Source organism: Pleurodeles waltl, chromosome 10 (assembly GCF_031143425.1).
Source record: "Pleurodeles waltl isolate 20211129_DDA chromosome 10, aPleWal1.hap1.20221129, whole genome shotgun sequence".
In the NCBI taxonomy this organism is placed as follows: Eukaryota; Metazoa; Chordata; class Amphibia; order Caudata; family Salamandridae; genus Pleurodeles; species Pleurodeles waltl.
The window spans coordinates 703,880,215-703,905,310 of NC_090449.1; positions in this window are offsets into that span (position 1 = coordinate 703,880,215).

A 25,096-nucleotide genomic window follows, 5' to 3' on the forward strand; every position below is an offset into this window, starting at 1 on the left:
CTTTTAGTTCCTGACTGAATTGTTGTGATTGGAGTGTAGTCAACTCAATAATTTGGCTGGGGACCTAATGATGTTTAAGAATGCTTGAAATGTCTGTAAATTGAAATGAAAAGTCATCTGATAGAATAAGGCAACTTTTATTTCTATTTACTCACAAACAAAGATTTCAATTTGCAAACTGCGTGTCCCTTATTTCCAATGGCCAGTAGACACTGTACCATATGTATAGGTGATAAACAAAGCCATATGTTGAAATGAGAGTAATGTAAAGTGTGAGAAAAAACCTTCAAGCTATGGACTTGTCAAATGTATTACACTTTTTTATCCCACTTCCAAAAAATGAGCATCTGTATATTTTAGCCATTAAATGGTATCACATATATGGAAAGTAATATCCTGTGCTGCGAGTACATATGACACAGGCTCTCAACTACACATACAGTTATGCTCTAGTACTACACACACTTGTTCATGCTATCACTGACCCACATGGCAGCCCTAAGTCCTTGTATGGGGTTCAACCCATAGTATCTGGCTCTAAAAACATTAGGCATTAACCCAATGAAGCTGTGCATGGAGGTGTGTGCACAAGTTACTTAGCCTTCAATATCTCACAATGAATTGTACTGCTCAGAAGAAGCTCCCACTACAGCAAATGTCTCAGACCCCTGGCCAAGATTATGTTTCTGGTCTCGATTTGTAGCATGAGGACATTGAAAGTGTTGAGGGTACTCAACAGATCACTACAAATTAGTATTTGGTAGGACAATTAAAATGTTGGTAAATAATCTGTACTAACATTTTAAAAATGCTTGTGAGACATGTTACAAAACTGTGTACTGCAATACAGACAAACTAAACTTCACAAAACATATATTGTTTTCTTTTCTCATATCCATACAGGTCAACGGCCATCAGAAAAAGGAGATCGAGAAGACCATTGCCAGGAAGGTACAGACCCTGGGTGTACAAGTGGTGTAGCCTTAATTGTTGCAAGAGATGGGAGGACCTACAATGCTTGACCCACAAGTTAACTGAAGTCCAGTTCAGCCAGTCCTCCCAATGTAGGAAGTGTGTGCACTGCACCCAGACCCCCGTAATTGTCCACATACTTGTGGATGCCTATCTTGATGGGCAGTCGGAAGCCCAACAGCAACTTTCAGGGGGTAAGTTACTTTATTGAGTTCTTATTGTTAATTAACTATTTTTGCTACAGCAAATCCATTACAATTAGTAACTGGTTTGACCCAGAATAGAGGAAATTTCCTTTCCAAGATGGCAGACACATTTTCTTAACTTGTTAGTCACATTCTCCTCAATATGTCCACCTTTCCTACTTAAAGGCAGTCTATGGCCCACAAACACTGGGAGCACAATGCAAGACTGCTTATGGCTTCAGGCTTTCATTGCCAATAATTTGCTTGCATGCTGGCATGTACTTACACCTTATGCTGTTTAGATGGGTGATATAGCTGGTAACATGAGTTATAAAATGCCAATTTTATTACATGTAATAATTGGTTTGCCCTGCTATTTTCTAGACTCTGTTGGTTCCGATGGGGACATCCGTTAACTTGTTTTGCCCTAAGTTCAGCTGGTAACTCACATGTTGCACAGTTAGTTGTATTACTGATAATTTGGTAGTAAGTAGTTTTTTTGGGTTCCAGTAATTACTGCTAATTGCCTATTGAGTGCCTTGATTGAGGATCATAACAAATTTTAAAAATGCTTGTGAGGCATGTTACAAAACTGTGTCACTGCAATACACACAAACTAAACTTCACAAAACATATATTGTTTTCTTTACTCATATCCATACAAGTCAAGCCCATCCGAAAAAAGGAGATCAAGAAGACCATTGCCAGGAAGGTACAGACCATGGGTGTACAAGTGGCGTAGCCTTAATTGTTGCAAGAGATGGGAGGACCTACAATGCTGGACCCGCAAGTTAACTGAAGTCCAGTTCAGCCAGTCCTTCCAATGTAGGAAGTGTGTGCACTGCACCCAGACCTCCGTAATTGTCCACATACTTGTGGTTGCCTATCTTGATGGGCAGTCGAGAGCCCAACAGCAACATCAAGGGGGTAAGTTACTTAATTGAGTTCTTATTGTTACTTAACCATTTTTGCTACACCAAATCCATTACAATTAGTAACTGGTTTGACCCAGAATAGAGGAAACTTCCTTTCCAAGATGGCAACCACATTTTCTTAACCTGTTAGTCACATTCTCCTCAATATGGCCACCATTCCTACTTAAAGGCAGTCCCTGGCCCACAAACACTGGGAGCACAATGCAAGACTGCTTATGGCTTCAGGCTTTCATTGCCAATAATTTGCTTGCATGCTGGCATGTACTTACACCTTTTGCTGTTTAGATGGGTGATATAGCTGGTAACATGATTTATAAAATGTCAATTTTATTGCATGTAATAATTGGTTTGCCCTGCTATTTTCTAGACTCTTTTGGTTCCGATGGGGACATCCGTTAACTTGTTTTGCCCTAAGTTCAGCTGGTAACTCGCATGTTGCACAATTAGTTCTATTACTGATAATTTGGTGGTAAGTTGTTTTTTTTGGGTTCCAATAATTACTGCTAATTGCCTATTGATTTTGAGGATCATAACTAATGACGATTTATTGGGGACTTCTCAATTGACAAATGTCAAAAAGGTTTATTCTGGTGGGTTGTACCATTAGAACCCTTCTGCTGCACTACTCACTGAATGATTAGTTTGCTTAAGCATGGAATGACTTCACACCTTTATGGCACATTACCTTGCTCTGGTGTACCCACAGAACGAAAAGCGATTGGTTTGTGTAAGCAATCATTGGTCCTGTTTCCTTACTGTTCTAGGACACATTCAGTGGTTTACTAGCTTCAATTATCATCCTGATCCGAGTGTTGGTACAGCATGAGAACCCTGCATGTCAAATCTTTCCAGCATGTGATGCATGGGGTGGCAGCACATTTATATTATATTTTTGCATTATAGCAATCTCTATTCCTTTTTTCTTTTTTGTCTCTTAACCTTTTTTCTTTTTCCTTTTTTTCTTCCATTGCTTTTAACAGGTCTTGGTTATATAGTCAGTGACTACATATGTGCATCTCAGGCATAATGTTTATGTCCTGATGATGATCCCAACAATCAAATAAGAGATCAAAGTATCATCGACATTTAGTACTTGGACTCTGTACAATAATATATGCTTTGACATGAGCAAGAGTACTGTAAAATTGTGACTTTAATTGTGCTTTCTTTCACATGGGGTATGCCTGAGCAATTATGATTTATGGTTTCCAAGATATTTTTGTTTTCCCACTACACTGTTTTCCTACTTTTGTTTAGAATAAATATACTGATTTATTGCATGTTTTACAGAGACTTCATTGTGATTGTTTGGTATTTAAATCTGTAGTTGTTTTATCTAAGGGACCAAGGGTATGAAGCCCTTCGTCTTCACACTTCTGCATGTAGGCTAAACATGAATTTAGTAGGTGAACATTCTTAATTGAAGCATACAATAATGTGTACAAATTGGTGACAGTGTTACCCATACCGCCAAACAACATTTTTGTATCCTTTGTTAAGTCCAGATGATGAATTAACATTGAAGGAAAGGGGTTCTTGAAAGAGACTTTGACAGATGAACAATATACAAACATTTTTTGTTTGATATTTAATTTTATTACAAGAGTTCACTTTTCAAAAACAACCTACCTGATGCATCTATAGGTAATTGGCAATTCCATGAGAAATGTACAGTGTCTGAGTGAATTGATCTAAAATGAGATTGGAGTAAAGAGGGTAATTTGTAAAACTGTGACCAAAGAGATTCATGATATGTTCCAAACATGCATGGGGCGATGGTGGAGAATACCTACGTTTTAGTGCTTTGCAGCAAGTAAAACAATAAAAGTGTGAAATGTTTTCTAAATGAACCTCATGAAAGTTATAATTTGCACAGATATAATAAAATGTTGTTTGTGTCTTCAGCATTATCAGGAGCCTGCACAAGAAGGCAGAAAAGCAGCTGGCCACTGTGCTTCTGGTGCAGAAACATCAGACATGGACGGACACAGTGGCATGGCGGGTGAGAAGGACTGACACAGAGGCCACCAGCTCTACATATTTTTTAGAGGCCTCCACAAAAGGCCAGTCAACTGTGGTGGTGGAACTGATAGGACATTTACCATCTGCATCCTTGTCTACCACCCACATTCCCATCTCCACCTCTCCTCTTGCTCCCCCAGTTGGCCAAACCCACTTTCCTAAAAGGGGTGGTGTTAGACCTGACATCTTTTGTCATGATTTCCCCTAACATTTTGCTTTCTGATCTCCTGTTCTGACTGTGTGCTGAACTTCATTTTTGCTGGCTTTATGACTCTGCACACTTTACCACTGCCATCCAGTACTAAAGTGTATGTGGTCTGTGTCTAAAGCATGGTAACATTGGCTTATCCATGATTGGCATATTTGATTTTCAGGTAAGTACCTAGTAAAGCGCACTATGTGTGCCCAGGGCCTGTAGGTCAAATGCTACTAGTGGGATTACAGCACTGGTTGTGCCACCCACTACAGTAGCCTTTTCAAACATGCCTCAGGCCTGCCATTTCAGAGCCTGTGTGTGGAGTTTGAACTGCCATTTCGACCTGGCAAGTGTGCCCACTTGCCAGGCTGAAACCATCCTTCTTATTACATGTAAGACACCCCTAAGGTAGACCCTGGTTAGCTCCAAGGGCATTGTTCAGTGTATTTAAAAAGTTGAACATATACTTTTATTTTTTACATGTCCGGGCAGTGAAAATCTCTTATATTCATGTGTTACTATTGCAAGGATTATCTCTCTGATAGGCTAGTATGGGGGTTGCCTTAAAACATCAAGGTTAGATGACAGCTACCTTTGTGAAGCCCACCCAGACAGCCATACATACAGGACACTGAACTACCCTTTCATTCCATCTGCATGCTGATGGGTCTTCCCAGGCAGAAAGGGTACAGGGACTTTCACTTACACTTCAAAGGATAGGGGCCTGGCTCCACTCAAGGGACTAATAACTCCCCACATACCTCCTGGCAGACAGGACTGGGCTGAAAGGGAATTGGGACACTTCAAAGCCACTCTTCCCCACTTCAAAGGCACATTTAGTTATAAATACTGTGCCTCTGAAACCAAAAACTAAGAACATTTCTGGACTGAGGACATTCTACAAGGAAGAAGGACTCAAGGGCTGTCAGGAGGGACTGCCACTTTGCTGTTTGCTCTGCTGTGTTGGTGTGCTGTCTGCTAATTCTTGCCTGAGAGTGAGAGGACTGGATCTAACTCTCTACATAAAGTTCATCCAAGGACCTGAATAAGCTTGCCTCCTGTTTCGAAGTCTCAGGGATATCAGAGACTTCACCTGCATCTTGCTACCAGCACAGCACCTGGGGTCCTCTGCTGTGAGTACTGCTCTGCCAAGTGGTGCCAAATCCGGTCTTGGGACCTTAGCGGCGAGTGTGGTGCTGCAAAGGAGAACTGATGTAATTACACCAGCGTGTTTCTTGGAACCAGCACACCCTGCTGCAGAAATGCTGCTTTGCTACTACCTGCACTGAAGCTGCGGACAGTGCTCACTGACCGCGAGACGCAACAACCCAAGCTACCAATGCAGCCCAAGCTTGGCCGACACAGTATCAATGCATCAGAGCCGGTACTCATTGCTTCTGGACATTGACATATCACTGGTGTTGCCAGAGCAGGAAATGATGTATTGCTGCTAGCTTGATGCAACCCCTCTTCTGGATCAACATATTGTCACCAAGCATCGACGCAACAGGGATACTGTTAGCGTATATGTGTGTCTCCTGTACCCGGCCCTCGCTCCATTACGGTCGGACTTCACTTTTGACCAGTTGGAGCTATTGTCTTCTAAAAACTAATTTTGATTTAATCTGTGAAAATTCATAACTTGCCTTGTGTATGTTGGATTCTTGTCATTTTGGTCTTGTTTGACTTAGATACATATTGTCTATGCTTTAAAACTGGTGTGAAGTCCTTTTATGGTGTCTTCACTGTTTTACTGTGTGCACACAAATACTTTAAACATTGCCTCTTGCGTTTAGCCTGACTGCTCTATGCCAATCTACCAGAGGGTGAGCACAGGTAAACTTTTAGTGTGTATTTTACTTGCCCAGACTAGGATTGTATTACCTACTTGGATAGAGTGCAAACCTCAGGCAACTAGAGACCCAATTTCTAACAAGTGGCATCTCCTTTTCTGCAAGCACCTCATCCTCTGTCCCTGCCCCCGCTACACTCATTGAGGAGGCTATTGACCTCTTACTCAGTAGCGCTGTAAGCCAGACAGCAATAGAAAATGGCATCTAGGGGCTTAGCTTCTAAACGACACAAATGGTTGCATTTATGGATGTTATTCATAGTTCCATGTCTGGCATGCAGAGATCGCTTGCAAAGTTAGCCTCTAAACTGACTGCAGCCCTCTAACCTGCCCCACTTTGTACCCTTACTCCTGTCCCTTCCTCATCCCAATTCCTATCTCCCACCCCAATCCCAAGCACACTCATTTACTTGCACACACCCACTACAACGGACAAAAACAGCACACACACACACACACACACACCAAGAAATATGAGCATACACCCATCCAACAGACACACACTACTGACACTCCACCCACAGGTACCACAACACAGACCATCACACCCACAGCCACCACAGACCCACAACCACCACACACAGCCACCACAAAAACAACACCCATACCATAGACACAATTACCATACCACGCCCACAATACCCCAAACAACCAATGCACCATCACAACACCCCTGATCACAACCACACCCACAGCATACCCACAAGTACCACTACCACAGCATCTACCTCTACATCTCACTCATTCAAACACACAGCCATGCACACATCCACCTACTTGTAAGACAACACTCAACAGAAGCACAGGCTCACAATCGCCTGAACAACATTACACCTACCAAACCACACACATCCAAAGAGACAGAGGGGGTTATTCTAACTTTGGAGGAGGTGTTAATCCGTCCCAAAAGTGACGGAAAAGTGACGGATTTACCACCAGCCGTATTACGAGTCCATTATATCCTATGGAACTCGTAATACGGCTGGTGGTATATCCGTCACTTTACCGTCACTTTTGGGACGGATTAACACTCCTCCAAAGTTAGAATAACCCCCAGACTCACAGAAAGGCACACACACTCCAACACCCACCAAATGCCAACACACACACTCACCCAAACAGCACACACCTTCCAAGTCATACACCCCTAAACATGCACCACATACATCAGACCCACATAGAATTGTACAACAGACAAACACACCACACACACACACAACACTCACTCCAGATTCCTCTACCTCCCAAACCCCATCCTCTCCTACCTTTCTACCCCTTCTCCTACTGACGTGTTTACTCTTGCCATGTCCCTGACCATTGTCAGACCCAAACCTGCCCCTGGCAGAAAGGATCAATGAAGTGCCTGTTCTGCCCTCTAGACGGCCCTTACTGAGGAAGTAGAGTAGGAAGCTGGCTCTGTCTATAAAGTGAGGTATAATGTGTACAGAGTTCAGGTGTTCCCCAGAGACTTTAAAGTGGCTAAAGTAAATAATACTAAGGCTCACTTTTGTGGGAGTGTGGTTGAGGAGTTAGGCTTATCAGAGGGCAGTGCTAAGCATTTGTTATACACACACAGTCAAGAAATGAGACACACTCAATGACTAACTCCAGTCCAATGTTTTATCTACCAAAAAATATACTTTGTTACTTTATTTCTGGACCCAAAAGGATCTTTCTTGCAGTTAAGTTCAGTTCCAAGAATGTATCACTTTAAAGTATCAAATGCACTTTGTTTGTAATTCACATTTAAAGCAACTTTAGGTAAGTAATACTTTTCAATATCAAAAGTAGACACTCAGGGCCTTATTACAAGTTCGGCAGATGGGATGACTCATCTGCCAAACCTCCAACGGGGAAGCTGCCACCATACTGGTTACCTCCCCGCCAGACCCATAACGACTTACCAGCTGGGCTGATGAGCAGAAACCTAGGTTTCTGCCTGTCAGCCCAGCGTGAAAGTGGCGGCAGCATTGTTGGCCCCTCGTATTTGAGCTGGCAACAATGCTGCCACCTGCAGGGTGCACCAGGACCCTCACAATGCTTGCTGTCTGTACAGAAGACAGTGAGCATTGTAGGGGTGCTGGGCAAGGGACCCCTACACTGCCCATGCCAAGTTCATGGGCATAGCAGGGGCCCCTCTGTGGTCCCCTGCACCTATTTTTGCCAGGTCACTGGTCCTGCAGGGTGAGTTGTCTTTTTGTAGCAGGAGTCTTGAAGCTGCAGGCAGTCCTGTAGGGCTAGGGCCAAGTCAGTTGTTGTCTGGAATCTTCTCTGCTGGTGTGCTCATCAGTGTTTCTTCTTCTTTAAGGTCACCAGGAATCTGAACAGCAAGGTTCATGGGTGGCCCCAAATACTAGATTTAGGGGTGTTACAGGGGTCAGAGGGCAGTAGCTAATTGTTGCTGACACTAAGGGTGGCTACACTCTTACTGTGCCGACTCCCTTTGGGAAGGGGGCACATACCTAACCCTATTAGCTATCACTCTCCAAAACAAGATGGAGGATTCTGCCAGGAGGGGGTCACCTCAGCTCTGGTCACTCTACGGGTGGTCCCAGCTGGGGTGGACATTCCTCCTGGTGTTTACTAAATTTCTCCCTGGACCTGCTGCCAAAAGTGGAGCTTGGTCTGGGGGCAGACTTGACCACCAGCTGATGTATCCTGAAGCAGCAGAACAAAAGACAGGGGAGTCACAGTTAAGCAAAGAGTACCCTTTTCCCACAGGAGCAACAAGTCTTGGTCACACACACAGGCAATGAAAGAGATGCAGTAAAGTTTTCAATAGGTTTTATTAACACAACTGCAATCCACTGTAAAATACATGAGCTGTAATGATTAGGATAATGAACAATGCAAGAATCAAAATTGTAAAAATGAAAGTCATGAATACAAATAACCCCCCCCTTCTTTCAATATTATGAGATGTAAACTAGGCCCTAATACCCTAGCATGGAGTACCTAATCTCTAACCTAATGAGAGCTAGGTGTATTAAACCTGATCTGCCAGTACCATGTCCATGAGAAGCGCCCTCCCAACCCTTGTTACCTTGGAATGAGTTCTCTAGATCAGACTTTGTGGGGACTCAAAGGCTGGGTCTGCATCATGGCAACATGTAGCATAGATAGAGTTGATGGCATCTGGTAGGAATCGTGTCTGCATGAGATATCTTTATACATATATTGTAGGACCCCTGACACAGGTATGTTCCCAAACAATAGATAAGAAGGCATGCTTGAGGCAGTAATTATATGAACAATTCCTTCCAAAAGTACATCATGTTCCTGACACAGGTTAGTGGGAAAGGGACATGATGTGAATACCTATGTATATCACTTGTCTTTGATGCTGATAGTGACACCTTCATAGAGTGCCATGGATAACGTACAATCAAAACATCTTCCTAACTATAAACATAGCAGACATCTTGGAAGAAATAATTAAATAAATGTGCTAAAACAGCTCAGGCTAAGTAGGTTAAAAGTCACTAGGTGATGAGGCACAGGTCTGCAAGCCAGAAGACTAAGCAAACTCCTGATTCCTAATTAAACTAAATAGAATCCACAACAAGTTTAGCGGTGTCATTGGTTGTATATTTTGTGTTACTCCACTTACTGCATTGTATAGTGTAATTACTACATTATATTGGATTCATGTAGTTACATTGATGTGCACTGTTTATGTATGATATGGTAGTTTAGGGAAAATTATTACACACACCTGTATGGACAGATTTCAAATTAGGGATTGATGTCACTTTTTGTGTAGGTGTCCATTGGCATGAAGGCAGTTAGTGCCAAATTTGTGAGTGTGAATAATATATAGAGGTGTATTTCTTTAAGTTTTTTTCAATACCACATCACACACATATGCACTGCAATTCGTTGTACTATTGCTTGCAAGTGTTATTATTATTAGACATTCATGAGTCCAGAGCTAATGTACACAGACCATTCTGATAGTAACAGGTAAAACTGTCATTTACCTTTGGTTCCGGTGGCAAAAGGGTTGATTTTCACTGTGGAACAAAAGCAGCAGCAAGAGTAGAACTTGCACGATCAGGTTCATGGCAGCAAAGAATGAGAATACTTGCAAAAAGGTACGTTTTGTGCCTATATACTTCCTAATCTGCCAGCTCAGGTGCAGAGGCTTAGCTGCCACAGCTATGTCAGCATGAAGGCACATCTTGATTTGCTCGGTGGTAAAACTGGCTGTGGTCCTGCTCCCAGCCGCTTTTCCTTATGGTGCCATCGACACAGGTGTACAATCCTGGCAGTAACGGCGGTTCTCCAATGGACTTTTAGTGTATGAGATCGTACAGCGGGCAAACAGCCAAGGCAGCAGGCGTGGTATCCAACAGAAAATCAACAGTAAGGCAGATTCCGCCAAAATCTAAATCAGGCCCTTTGGGTTTGCTCTCACATTGTGGAAGTTTTGAAAATGCTCCAGGTAGGCTGGAGAACAAATATAGGTTTCCTTGCCCAAGCTGGTACAGACAGGAAAACTGCTGTGTCATGGGATGGGCTACTTGGGACACAGCAGGTGAGCCGACCCTGAGGGACGGTGTCCCCAGTGTTATTAATGGCTCAGGCAGGGGGGCCCAATCCCCCTAAAAAATGCAGTGGGCCCTGGAATGTGGGGTCCCCGGGGCCAAATAGGGCCTGGGAGTCCAATCTGTCCCCTTCCAAATCTGTGCAATACATTAACAACAAAACATAAAGGGGGTATTTTGACCCTGGCGGTACGAGACCGCCAGGGCTAAAATGACGGAAGCACTGCCAACAGGCTGGCGATATTCTGCCACTTTTGCCCCAGCGGTGATAATCCGCTGGGGCAGCGCTGCTTGCAGCGCTGCCCAGGGGATTACGAGTCCCCGACCGCCAGCCTTTTTCTGGCGGTTTGCACCGCCAGGAAAAGGATGGAGGAACGGGGAGTTGTGGGGCCCCTGGGGGCCCCTGCACTGCCCATGCCACTGGCATAAGCAGTGCAAGGGCCCCCTGACAGGGCCCCATGCAGCAGACAGTGAAAAGCGCGACGGGTGCAACTGCACCCGTCGCACGGCCGCAACACCACCGGCTCCATTTGGAGCCGGCTCCTATGTTGCGGCAGTGGTCCCCGCTGGGCCGGCGGGCGGAAACCTGGTTTCCGCCCGCCGGCCCATCGGGGATCTCCAAATGGCCATGGCGGGGGGTGGGAACCGCATTGGCGGCCGCACGGCGGTCAGATCTTGGCGGGCGGCTGATGTAATGACCCCCAAAAAGTGCTCCTTCTTGGCCAAGATCAAGCTTTCTGTCAAATTTGATGTAAATCCTTTCAATGGTTTTGGGGTGTGGGTTGTAGCGATATCTAAAGATCCTATAGAAAAATGAATGTGAAAAATGTATTTTGGGATCCAGCTTTTTTCTTAGACACTACTTGATGGATCACCCTGAAACTATCCATGCACAAATCAGTCAAATAGTAGTAGCATTTTTTAAAGGTTTGTGGAGATTTGTCTAACAGGGCCAAAGTTATTAGCAACACAAAAACAAATGCATTTCCCACAGAAACACAATCCTAACTATAACTACCCAGTGGTGTCTGCCACTGGGTATGTTGGAAACTAGGATACTTTTTTTTAACTTTGCAGCTGTGTATGATTATCAATGTGGCTGGATACATTTTAGAAACAGCATTTGCACTTTACTACTATTTTGTTTACATAAAGTATTGCAGTACTGTGTAAAAACTAACAATGTTTGGTCCCTTTTAAAAATAGCACTTACACTTTATTACTATTACTAAGCCCAATGCCTGGAGGCCTTGGACCCCAATTTGACAAGAGTGTAAATCAGAACTCTCTTCATTTGTAGATAGTTCGTCAAGTTGCTCATCTGTCATGTATATGGAGCTAGCATTAGCACTTTATTACCTAGCTTTCTACCAGGAATTATATTCCTCCTTTGTAATGTTGAGCAGATGTATGCGGTGCAGCATTTGATCACATTTTATCTTGTGTATGATTTTGTAGTATTTTTTTAGGCTGTGTTTCTTGCAAAATTGAATTAAATTATTTTGTCAATTGTATGGCTTATACTTGTAAGCGGAATCAATAATGTTGATTGATTGATTGATTTATTGATTGATTATTAAGAAAACTGTTTCACTATAGGACCCAAAAATTACAAATAGGGCAGAAAAGTCTTTAACTGGTCGAAAGAAAATGAAATTGGTAAGCAATCAGCTGTCTGCACCTGTTTAGGAGCTGTCTTAGCTCTCAATGCAATCTCTTGTTTGCATTCCGAGCTTTCATCTAAGTACATTCCACAGGCTCAGGAATCCTGGAGGGCTGCCACAAGAATTGCCAATCTATTAATAAAGCGTTAGAGGACTGGAGTGAAGAACAAAAGAGAATACTACTCTTCTGTGAAGTCTAATTGAACAAAACTAAATTATTCAATCACACCCATCAATCTCTCACTTTCAATAGATGAGTACTAAAATATCTGATTGGTCTCACAGGGCATTATCCAACAAAAATATGACTCAGAACAGACAGCTGGTCAATTAAGGGTGAGGACTAAAACTTACCTTGAACTCTTTAAACTTCTAATACACAACCCGTTTCTTTGTGTTCAATTCATAAATATATCAATCAAGTCAGATGAGGTTGCTGTAAGTGGGGAATGCCTACATTCAGCCTTAATCTCTTCTTTGAGATCCCAAAGAAATAGTGTTCTGTCAGCTCAGGAGATCTCAGCTTCTATGTTATAGCATTGAGTCAAATAAGTGTGTATGTCCAAAATAGTATGCTTTGTCAGCTGCGAACTCGCTGTGTTCAAACATCTTCTTGAAAAGGTTTAAAATGATGAGCAATTATTTGGTAAAGAATCCCCTTGAGACATGAGGGTTATAGCCCAAGATAGCATGGCTCCAGCCAAGAAATTTACTGGACATCCCTCCTTAACTCGATGTGTCAACAACAGGCCACTTTCGAGAAACAAAAAGTACCTTAAATCAATCTAAACATTCTTGTAACTTAGCGGAACCATCACAAAAACTAGGAGAATTGCCATTTACAGCACAAAGGTCTTACTTTTGTTAGTCAAGGTCTGTTTTGGTACTCTATTAACAGCTTGCAGATCAATTTCCAGTGTTTTGAAATTATTAAAGTATACCAATAGAGGATAATGAAGACACTGGCACATATCACTGTTGCAATCCTCATGGCAGTATTGAGTCACCTGTCCATCCCTCTCTCAGATTTCCATCCAATCCATCTTGACAATCTTAAAATATATATTTGAAAGGTAAAGTCAAAGGGGCATATTTATACTCTGTTTGTGCCGGAATTGCGTTGTTTTTTTTTACACAATTCCGACGCAAAACTAACTCCATATTTATACTTTGGCGTTAGACGCGTCTAGCGCCAAAGTCCATGGAGTTTGCGTCATTTTTTAGCGTGGACACCTACTTTGCGTTAATGAGATGCAAGGTAGGCGTTCCCGTCTAAAAAATTGACTCCGAGGCATGTGCGCCGTCTTTACACTCCCGGGCAAAATTTACGCCCGGGAGTGGGCGTGTCAAAATAAATGACGTACGGCCGCTTTTGCGCCGTTTTTTAGCGCCTGGACAAGGCAGGCGTTAAGGGACCTGTGGGCTCGGAAGGAGCCCAGAGGTGCCCTCCCATGCCCCCAGGTACACCCCCTGTCACCCTTGCCCACCCCAGGAGGACACCCAAGGCTGGAGGGACCCATCCCAGGGACATTAAGGTAAGTTCAGGTAAGTTTAAAAAAAAAAAAAAAAATTGTGGCATAGGGGGGCCTGATTTGTGCCCCCCTACATGCCACTATGCCCAATGACCATGCCCAGGAGACAGAAGTCCCCTGGGCATGGCCATTGGGCATGGGGGCATGACTCCTGTCTTTGCTAAGACAGGAGTCATTTCTATAGGGGTTGGGAGTCGAAAAAAATGGCGCAAATCGGGTTGAGGCGAAAAATTTGCCTCAACCTGACTTGCCCCATTTTTTGGCGCCCAAGCTCCATATCCCCCTACGCCGGCGCTGCCTGGTGTACGTCGTTTTTTTTCACGCACACCAGGCAGCGCCGACGGCTAACGCCGGCTAACGTCATTGATTAAATACGGCGCCCGCATGGCGCTTCAGAATGGCGTTAGCCGGCGCTAATTTTTTGGACGCAAAACTGCGTTAGCGCAGTTTTGCGTCAAAAAGTATAAATATGGCCCAGAGTTTCCTGAAGACACCTGTCCAGCATATATTTTCGTCAAGTCTGGGACTTTTTTGCCCCAGGGTCCCTTTCTCTTGTCAATGTCGCCACAGTAATACACTACACCACATTGGATGGATTTGAAAACAGCACTGCTGACACAAATTCACATACAAGCACACCTGCAAACCCCACTTTAAAACACACCCCTTCTCACACCAAAAAAAGAGATATTCGGAACCATAGATTAAGCACCCTCCAACTATCACAACCACATATCCCACATCCTCAACACACACCCATCACATCCAGTTGCAACTCCCCACTTTAATTACTTCCCAGCACCTGTTTAGAACCCAGCACCCTCTGTTTTTTTTTACATCACCACCATATCACCCCAGAAAAATCCCTGTTTCACAGATGATGAGTTAAGAGTCATGGTGGATGAAATCATAAGAGTAGAGCCTCAATTATTGGGAGCCAAAGAATGACAAACAACTATCACTAGGAAAATGGAAATGTGGCAAAGAATTGTTGACAGAGTAAATTCCGTAGGCAGCTCCCTGCCCACAAGGGACAACATCAGGAAGAGGTGGAACGGCCTCAGGAACAAGGTCTGCTCCAAGGCATCGAGACACTAGCTTGTGTTCCTAAAGACTGTAGGTGGTCCCCCACCTCCTCCCCTCCAGCTCACATCATGGGCATAGAAAGCCTTGCCATCCTGCATCCTGAGGGCTTGATAGGAATTCCCGGGGGAGTTGGGTAAGTCACAACAATTAAAATGGCACCAAAATGCCATGTCATGCATGCTCACTGTTCATCTTTCCCCACCTTCATTGTCAATCCACTCACCAGATCTTCGCCACCTGCCCAAAGACCACTGTCTGCCATCTCACATGGCACATAGACTCATTTGGGGAAACCACATCTCTGTATACTGTGTGTAGCACAGGGAAATGACAGCATCACAATTCCCAGCAGACACTGTTCTACCATTATCAAAACCAGAAAATTGTACCTCACTCAAAATTACCTTGTCCTCCAATTCCCTCATGAAAAGTACTCACCTGAAATTAGGACAACTGTACAGTGTGTGGGAGTAGGTCAGGCACTGACAGGAATGCCAAGACCAGGTGTCAGTACTAGTGTCACTGCCTCCAGCCAACACACTGTACCCTGATACAAAACACCCTTCTTCTCCACTCATCCATTGAACTGTATTCACCTGACAGGAGGACAACTGTACACTGTGTATGATGCAGGGAGAGAAATGGCTAGAACTCATAGGAGGATCCCTTCCTCTCACTCCAAGCAACAGCCCACTGTAAACCTCCCAAAACACCTTTTCTTGGGAATACACACATGAGGTGCAAACACCTTGGTGAGTCACATTGAATGACTGCATGTAGTACAGGGAATCACATGACTGCTAAGACCAGGAGACTCTCTCAACCCAATCCAATGACCCAGCCCATCAGATGCTCAAACAACCTTGTTGGTATACTTTCTATGGAAGTCTACTCACCTCAGAGGACAGACAATGTAATATGTGAGTAACATCGCCATAAAAAGAGGGCCAGGCCATACAACCACAAACACCAGGCCAATGACATTGTGCTACTGTTCGTGAATCCACTAATGAGCTTGGTACCCCTGGGAGGGACAAGGAAACAGGTAATGGTACACCCTTTGATGTGGCCACACACCCAGATCCATCTTCAAATGCTATGCCAGGATGAAAATAATGTAGACAGGAAGGAGAGCTCAACATATCTTGAAAGAACATCTAATACAGATCTAAGGCCCCAAGATGGGCCATCTGTATGGTAATGGTACTAGTCACATCCACAATGCATTGACCACAGGATGACAATTAAAACTTTTTATCCAAGGTTCTGCCAATGCCCACATGACAGAGAACTAGGTTTCAAGATGACTCAAACATCATACTGCCCAGCCACTCTTCTGTCTGCACTGCTGGCAAAATATGAGTCCATTGCCATCACTCCAACACTGACCTGGAATTGGTATGTGACTCCCATGTCAGGTTATTACAAATGAGAAGATGTGTAGCTGTCACATAAGGGAAATCAGCAGATCCAATGTGATCATGGTGCTAGCCCAATGTCACTCTCAACTATTGGAGGTAGATGTCACAATACAACCACTAACGTTATCTCCCTTACATCAACAGATTGAGCTACCACTGCAACTAACGACACCACTGAGGAGACTGCACCTACCCCCATGGCCAGAGCCCTCAGTGAGGACCCGACTCCTTGATCCCTGGACATTGAGGATGGTCATGACACATCCAGTCCACCTTGCCCAATGATACCAGTCAGCCTCAGCCTGACCACATCAACTCCTCCCAACCCCAAGGCCTCTAAATCACAGTTATCCAGTCGCCATCAAACCTGTGTCCCCATGACAGTCACCAACATCCTGTGCCCCCCAGTCCAGGTTCCTGAGTCACAGCCAGTCAACTCTGACAATGAAGGACCCGCAACCAGTGGAACAGGGCAGAGTGCACCAAGGGTGCTGGCACCTGGGGGTAGGGTGTGTGGGAGAGATGGTGTGACACAGCAGCAAAAGGCTGCTGGTGATGCTCCTGGCCAGGATACCATCAGCCAGTTCTTGGAAGCCTACTAACATTCCAAAGGCATGATGGGCCAAGTACTAACCAAATTCAGGGGAATCAAGGAGCTACAGAAGGATTTCCATTGGGAAATGTGTGAACAGTAGGAGGCCCTCAATATCAACGCTACCCTAAGCTGGGATCGACAATAACGTCCTACCCTTTTCTTTGGCACATCTACAGCAGGCCCTTTATCAGTGCCAGCCACTGGAAGGGAGGCCCTGCCAGGGAAAGCTCCCACCTCAGACACTCCTGCTCTATAGTTACTGAACCCCCCTCAAGCATCCAGCCAAACATCCAGGAGGTGCATATGGCAAGACACCAACCACTGCCAGCAAGTGACCACTCTTCTGTGTGCCACAGATTCACTCTGTTGACTGTTCCTTACACATATACATCACATCCTGTGTTTGCGAATTTGGCAGTAGCTGAGGTTCGACGCTTATACATTGAGTTAACAGCAATATACAGACGATTAGTACAATTTGTGATGCAAACTTTAAATCCAAACCCAGCGCGTGCTGCTCCAGTACAACCACATGCAGTAACACCAGGTATAAATCCTGTGACTGTACATTCAATTATGGGTAAGGTCCCGGCCAAACGAGAGGAGACTCCGTTTTGGCTGGCACAAAAAATTAATACGCTGGAGGCAGTATTTCCCCATATGGGACCTCAGGGTAAACATAGAATATTGACTATGTGCTTGCCCTTTGGGATGGTCCCTACAGTTGAACACTGTAACACATGGGGCACGGTATTTGCCGCGTTCTCTACAACGGCACACGGTACACCGACACTTGCCAACCTACAAGAAGTGCTTAAACAAATTCAAGATGAATACAGGGCTGCTCTGGCCCTAGATTTCAGAATGCAACTGATGGGCAATTTTGCCACAGTTTCTTTAATCATCGTAAGTAACCTTAAAGGGGAAGCAGTTGCACTCGCAGTGCGCATGCGGCTCCGTGACGTTCCGCATCAAGATCAGGAACGAGAGCTGCCTAAAACAATAGCGGAAACTTATTCAATTATTGTTCGAGATAGCCTAGGGGCTAGACCACAAAAAACTCAAATTCAGGGTAAAATTAATAAAGATAATACTAAACAGCTACCTGAGAGTACTAAGAAACGCTGGGAGAAAAAACAACAAAACCTAAAAAAGAAAGGGGAGAATCTCCACAAGTGGAGCCCCCACAGAATAGATATGATCTCAGGAATAGAGAGAATATAAAAACGCCTGATAGATATCAATATACTGAGACACGCCAATCTTGTTCCTTTCAGGACTCATTGGAAAAGAGAAATGAGAGAGGTGGGCGATCAGAGCAGAGAACAGAGTACGTGAAACCGAGACAGGAATCACAACGCTCTTCGGAGGTTTCTGTTAAAAAGGAAGAGAAACCTGTACAGCAAAAACAACAATTTAAAAATAAAAAAGTGGCAGCAGTCTCAGTTCGACATGCCACTCAGGAAGAGGGTTCTCTTGAAGAACAAGAAATGGGCTCTAGCACTGCTAGACAGCGCGGCAGAGGTCACAATAGTTCGCCGGAATCTTCTAGAGCATCTGGGAGTGAAAGCAACTGATGACTTTAAACAAGTAGAAACAGCGGACATGCGTGTCTCCGAACCCGATAGGGTGTATAAAGTAACACTACAACTGGAGGGAGACATTGAAATCACAATACATGCAATCTTTTGGGACCTTGTAGTTAAAGTATATGACATCTTGCTGGCCGAACAAGATTGGCCGCCTGATTTTGTCCGCAACTGCCCATATGGAGAAGAGGTTATTTTATCTTCCTTCTCACCCCTTGTTCCAGAGGAACTCACTGAGCCCTATTCTATAGAATGGGCTCTAGCACAAGCACCTGCGTTATATAGAAATCACGTAGGGTGGGATAGGGACTCTCCATACCATGTCATTCCCTTTAAAAGTGAACCTCACCCACAACCGCAGTATCCCATAAAACATGAAGCAAGGGCACCGGTGAGAGAGATACTCACGCAATTAGAATACCAGGGTGTGATTGAACCCTGTGTCTCACCGATGAATAACCCTTTATTTCCTGTAGCTAAGCCGGACCATTCATACAGAATAATCTTAGACTACAGACATTTAAGGGGACGTACACGTACATATGCTATACAAAACTCACATAGCACTGCACTAATGAGCAACATAGTGCGGAAAAAATACAAAACAACTTTAGATATCTCAAATGGGTTCTTCTGCCAGAATATAGCGTCTGAAAGCAGGGATTTAACAAGCCTTAGCGCATTAGGCTCCCAGAAAAAATTGTGTTGTTTGCCCCAAGGATAAAAGAACAGCCCAGGACTGTTTGCGGCTCTTGTGACTGCTATTTTACACGAGATAGACCCTGAAGCATTGTCATATGTGGATGATATATATCTCATGGATAATGAGTTACTACAACATTTAAGACGGGTAGCCCGCATCGTAGTAGGGTTTGCCGAACTCTGCTACAAATGTAACTTTAAAAAGTCAAAAATTGCCTTCCTCAGCCTCCTGTTTCTGGGATATGAGCTGTCGAGTGAAGGGAAGAGCCTAGCGCCACAATTTTTAGAAAGATGTGCACAATTGCAACCACCAAATACGAATACAAAACTTAAATCGTTGTTGGGCTTTCTAAATTTTGGCAGAACATGCATTCCTGATTATGCAACGCGCATAAAACCTTTATATGAATTAATACGTCCCGATTTCTCAAGTAAATTCTGGACGGATAACATACACGCACTCTTCGAGATTTACAGACAGATATGCTAGCAGCAAAACATTTACACACAAGGGACAATAAAACACATTTGGTCATCAGGGTAATAGCTGGGGCCATCGGTTTCACTTATGTAACATTTAATGAAGGTGAGACAGTCCCAATAGCATACAAATCACATTTGTATTCAGCTGCTGAACAACGCTTTGCACCCACGGAGAAAATTCTCACTGCGGTACAGATGGCTGTTATTAAAGAAAGACCTCTTGCCCAAGGAAAACGCATTATTGTCGTTTCTCCTATTCCAGCCCTAGAGGCTGTTACAAAAGCTAGCGTTCCGAACGCGAAAGCACTTCATCCACGATGGATACAATGGGCTACGTCTCTAACACCCACTGATGTAGACTACATTTTCGACCCAAAATTACTAACTCAAGAATTTCTTCAATATGAAGTAGAATATCCAGTTCCAGCAGACACCTTACCTATTGATCAATATCATACAGTCATGTACACTGATGGCTCTGCGCAACCGGCAATTGGAACTAAACATCAATATTCTGCTGCATGCGCAGTCGTAAGCGGCTATATGGAGGGGGAGAAATTTTGTCCCCAACATACCTATACACAGACTTTAGGGGATTGTACAGCACAATTGGCTGAGCTAAAAGCTCTACTGATGGCACTAGAACATACGGATCCAACACAGTTCACGCTGATTGTTTGTGATTCATATTATTGCATCCAGTCCTTTAATGAATACCTACATTACTGGCGTTTGAATGGGTTCAGAGATTCAAAAGGCAACACCATAAAACACAGACTCCTGTGGGGGAAGGTAGCAGACCTGAAAGAGATACTACCCAAAGTCCATGTTGTGCATACACTTGAACACCAGCGCGTTGGAATACATGTTGCTGGAAATACTTTGGCTGATGAAGCCGCAAAGTCCGCAATGGCAGTTGCCACTGTAGCTGCAGTGAGTTTGAGTTCCAAACCAGACACAGACATTATGGCTGCCATAAAAGCTACGGTTGATGGCACGCCTTATCCTACAGGATTTCCTAATAAATATCAATACTTGATGGGAGGTATGCTGAACGCTGAAGTTAAAATTCCAGGCGTAGGAGTGCGCGACATCCCCAATAAAGATGTAAGACCTCAATTGATCAAAGCAGTGCATGAGGGGGTGGCATCTGCACATGCTGGTGTGGCGGCTACAATTTCACTCTAACAGGCCCGTTATTGGTGGCCCGGTCTCTATAAAGAGACTAAGCAGTATGTCCTTTGTTGTGACATCTGGCAACAAATTAAAGTTTCACGGCCAAGCGCCCACCGCAGACACCTCTCTGAATTTCCAATAGACCATTACAATGTGTGTACTTGGACCATTGCGGTCCATTAACACCTGATAGTGCGTACAAATACATATTAGTCACTGTTGATTCCTGCTCCAGATTTGTGTGGGTGTGGCCAAAACGCTCGCCTGACGCTCGGACTGTTATTAAAGATTTGTGAGTCTTTGTCGGTACATATGCAGTTGCGGCATTCCATTCTGACCAGGGCCCTGCTTTTGCCTCAAGGGCATTCAGGGACACCATGGCTTCAGTGGGGGTCCAACTCCAGTACTCGTCTCCATTTCATTCCGAGGGAAATAGTGTTGTGGAGCTATTAAACCGTGATTTAAAGCAATCCTTAACAGCCAGAATCTTAGGTACGGGTCGTAGTTGGCTAACCCACCTATATGGAGTTCAGAGAGCACTAAATAACCTGCCTAGAGTGTCCTTGGGGGGTCGTACTTCATATGAGTGCCTGTTCAGAACACAAATGTTTGTTTCGGATCTTGATGGTCCTGGCGTTGAGGCAGCGGAAACACCTTTTGACATAAATGATTGTGTCACTGTTTTACAGGAATTACAGCAGTTCCGTGAAGATAACTCTTCTAAAAGTGCTGCCTCTACAGGAATTAAGGATGTGCCAGTAACATCTACCGGCTGGATTCCTAGGGTTGGGGATCTTGTACGTGAAAAGGTCACAGTGAAAAAAGAATTTGGCCCTTCTTATCGAGCACCAGTGCATGTGTTGGGGATACACGGTACCAGAACTGTTATTCTACCACCGTTGCCAGGTGCCAAAGAAAATTGTTTTGTTTCCATTGACAATGTCAAACTACAACATGTGGCCGATTCTGCACAGCCGACCAAGAGGAACGTCCAATAGTTCCAGAATCCCTCTCACTACTGGAGAAGAAGTTCTGCTTCAAGTTGTTTATACCAACGCTGATACCTCTCCGACCTTGGGGAGGGTGGATGATGATCTTGCATTAGTTCCACTAACAACAAGCAATTTAGAAATATTTGATCAAGTCACTACGACTACTAGCCAGACGAATGGTGCTGTCTATAGTGTACCACCACAGGAAACACCAACTCCACCGTTGGCCACGGCTATGCCATTTGCAAGAAACGGTCTCTGGTTACTTTGCCGACTACAACGACGGTCTATCGGACTCGCTTGCCTCTTCAACAGCTGATCTGTCAGGTGCACGTAAGCTATTACATTGGCTTAAAGAAACATATTTCATTTTTCCATGGAACTATGTATGGCTTTCTTTGACTGTCCTAGCCTTTCTGCTTTGGATTGGTTTTGTCATTACTTTTTTCTTCTTAATACATGGTCATTTTCTTCCCGAGAGATCAGCGGTTGAACAGGTGGAGGAGGTTTTGAAACTACATTTTTCATCACATAAGATTCGAAGAGACTTGTCTTTTGTGAACATTTCTGCAGTACAAATTCCTGATGGGATTGTGTGGGACAAAGTAATGTTTGATATATATGGTCCCACTGAAATTATTCAAGTACTGTATGTGTTAAAATTATCCATGAACAATATAGTCATACCAGGCATTGTATCTGATGATTGGGATGTGAAAACAGTTGATTCTATGATGACAGAATTGCAATATTATACTGTCATTGAAAACGAAGATGTTTACCAGTTTAAAGAAAATGATGGTGATATGTTTTGCTATCATTATTATGGGCACCACTTCATACATAGTGCGAGCAGTCCAAAAACGATATTTAATTACACGCAATGGGAACATTGTCCAACTCCCCGCAAGGTAGTTCAAAAACTTATATTGAAAAGTTTGCGTATTTTTCTGGTCATCGTAAAAAAAAAATGCGAATCATATTATTTTAAGGTAACTCCTACTAAGGATATACTGTACATATGTTATTGACCAACATGAAATTTATATATTCGGATTCCTTTGTTTCCCGGTTATCAATTGAAGGTTATGAATATTGGTCAAAATATGTTGATTTGAAAAGCGTTTGGGGAACAAACAATTGGCAGACTAAGGGTAGAGAAACATTGTTTAGAGCATGTCTCATCCCTGTTCAAATGATCTTTTTAAATGAAAAGGTACAACAAACAAGTTGTTTAGGCTTAGCCACCATTAGAGAATTAAACCTGCACAGTATACCTGCCCCTGCAAAATTTGATAACTGGCAAAAGTACACGAATGCAACTATAAATGAGTTCAATGAGTGGGTCCAGAATGGTACGTTTAATGCTTCACTGACACGTCCAGGCGGGTGGTTATTGTGGCCAATAGAAACCAACGGGTCTCATCAACGTTTTGTCTCCTCCTCGGGGGGTTTCCGAACGAGTAGGTAGACCCTCGCTATATATCACCAGAACATGCTGACATAATTACAACATATAGTGTAGAAAAATTGTGCCAACAGTGACCACACGTACGGTCAAACTCCGTATCAATGAGCATCGCAGCAACATTAGATGTGGGAGGGCCACTACTAAACTAAGTATTCACTTCTTTGAGGCAAAACATAGCCCAGACGACATGTGGTGGGTCGTACTCCAGACTAACACATCCAACAATACTAGTGCCCTTTTTGAATTAGAACAACGGTGGGTGTATAAACTCCGCACTCATTTAACTGGACTCAACGATGATATACCTTGGTCAACTTTAGTCCGATAGAACTTACCTTGACCATTAGTCTCTTGTGCTTTCTTTTTCATATCAGAGTATAAGACTGACCATCTTTTGTTTCATAAAAGCTATGCCATACCCAATACTCTTGTGGCACTTTTAGTATGTCTTTTATACTGAGTTCCAGATGCCTTACATTTCGATAGCTCGTTGTAGTTTAAAATGATAGACACTTATATTGGAGTCGCTCTACTTAAATTAATTTTCCGAAGTTCTTCCACTAGTATTAGTCCTTTTTTTGTGTTTACTGTGTTGGGCCCGCAATTTGGAAGTCCTTTTTCTCTGTCCATGACCTCCCTGATCAGACGTCGTAACCAGAGTAGTTCCGGTTTGGAATGGCAGTGACTTCCGCATCAGACTACTCTTCAACCGGGTCCCTCCGTGCTCCTCCATTCATTCGGGAGACGTGGACCCGGGTAGGTTACCCGCCGGCAGGAGGATCCTAAATCAGTAAGTTACTGTTATTCTTCCCTATGCTGATTTCTTTAATCGCTAGGTGCTTCGGATGAAGCATCTGTCCGGGACCTTACGGGGCTCCGTGGGCACTTCAATATTAACAGCATTACTTTGAAGACACTAATTGGACCCTCATTACGAGGATCCCATTTTGTGTACTTTGCGCTTTAGACCGCAGCAGGGTCTAGTACGGCTCGCTATGGTTTACTTTGGCACCCACTATGGCGATCTATTTCTTCTTTTTTATGACATGTCAGGGTGAGAGATAATATCTGATTTCTCTCAGATTTCATTTTTCTGTATACTGACTTTTACAATTCAATGGCCTCCATTAATGGATGAATTATATTAAAAACACTGCATTTTTTATAATGACGATCTTAATACCAATAATTTTCATTGCACTACCAATTAGTTGATTCTTCTTTGATGTATTTTGTTTTGCTTTGGATGTCTTCTTGCTTCATATAGATAGTGTTGTAGTATCATGCCTTTCTGAGTATTTTACAAACTCTCTTCGCTCAATATAAGCACAGCCTCATTTGTTACATTAACTATTTTATGTACCATTACTCTCCCACTCCAGAGGAGGTATATACCTGACCATTGGTCCGCTCTGTCCCATGTAGCACGCTCCTTAATGGGGACGGTAAGCCCTTTTTTTGATGTCTTTACACCTTTGTTTCTGGGGTCACTTGTTTGACACTCTCACTGAGCCTGACCACTTTGTTTGACACTACTATCTCCCTCTCCCATGTTGAAGAATGGGTCATTATGGGTATTTATGTCAATATTACATACCATTGCTCAATTATGTTTATCTCATTTCAGAGGGCGACAGACAGGATTAGCAATCCCATATTAGTGTGAGTGACTGGAT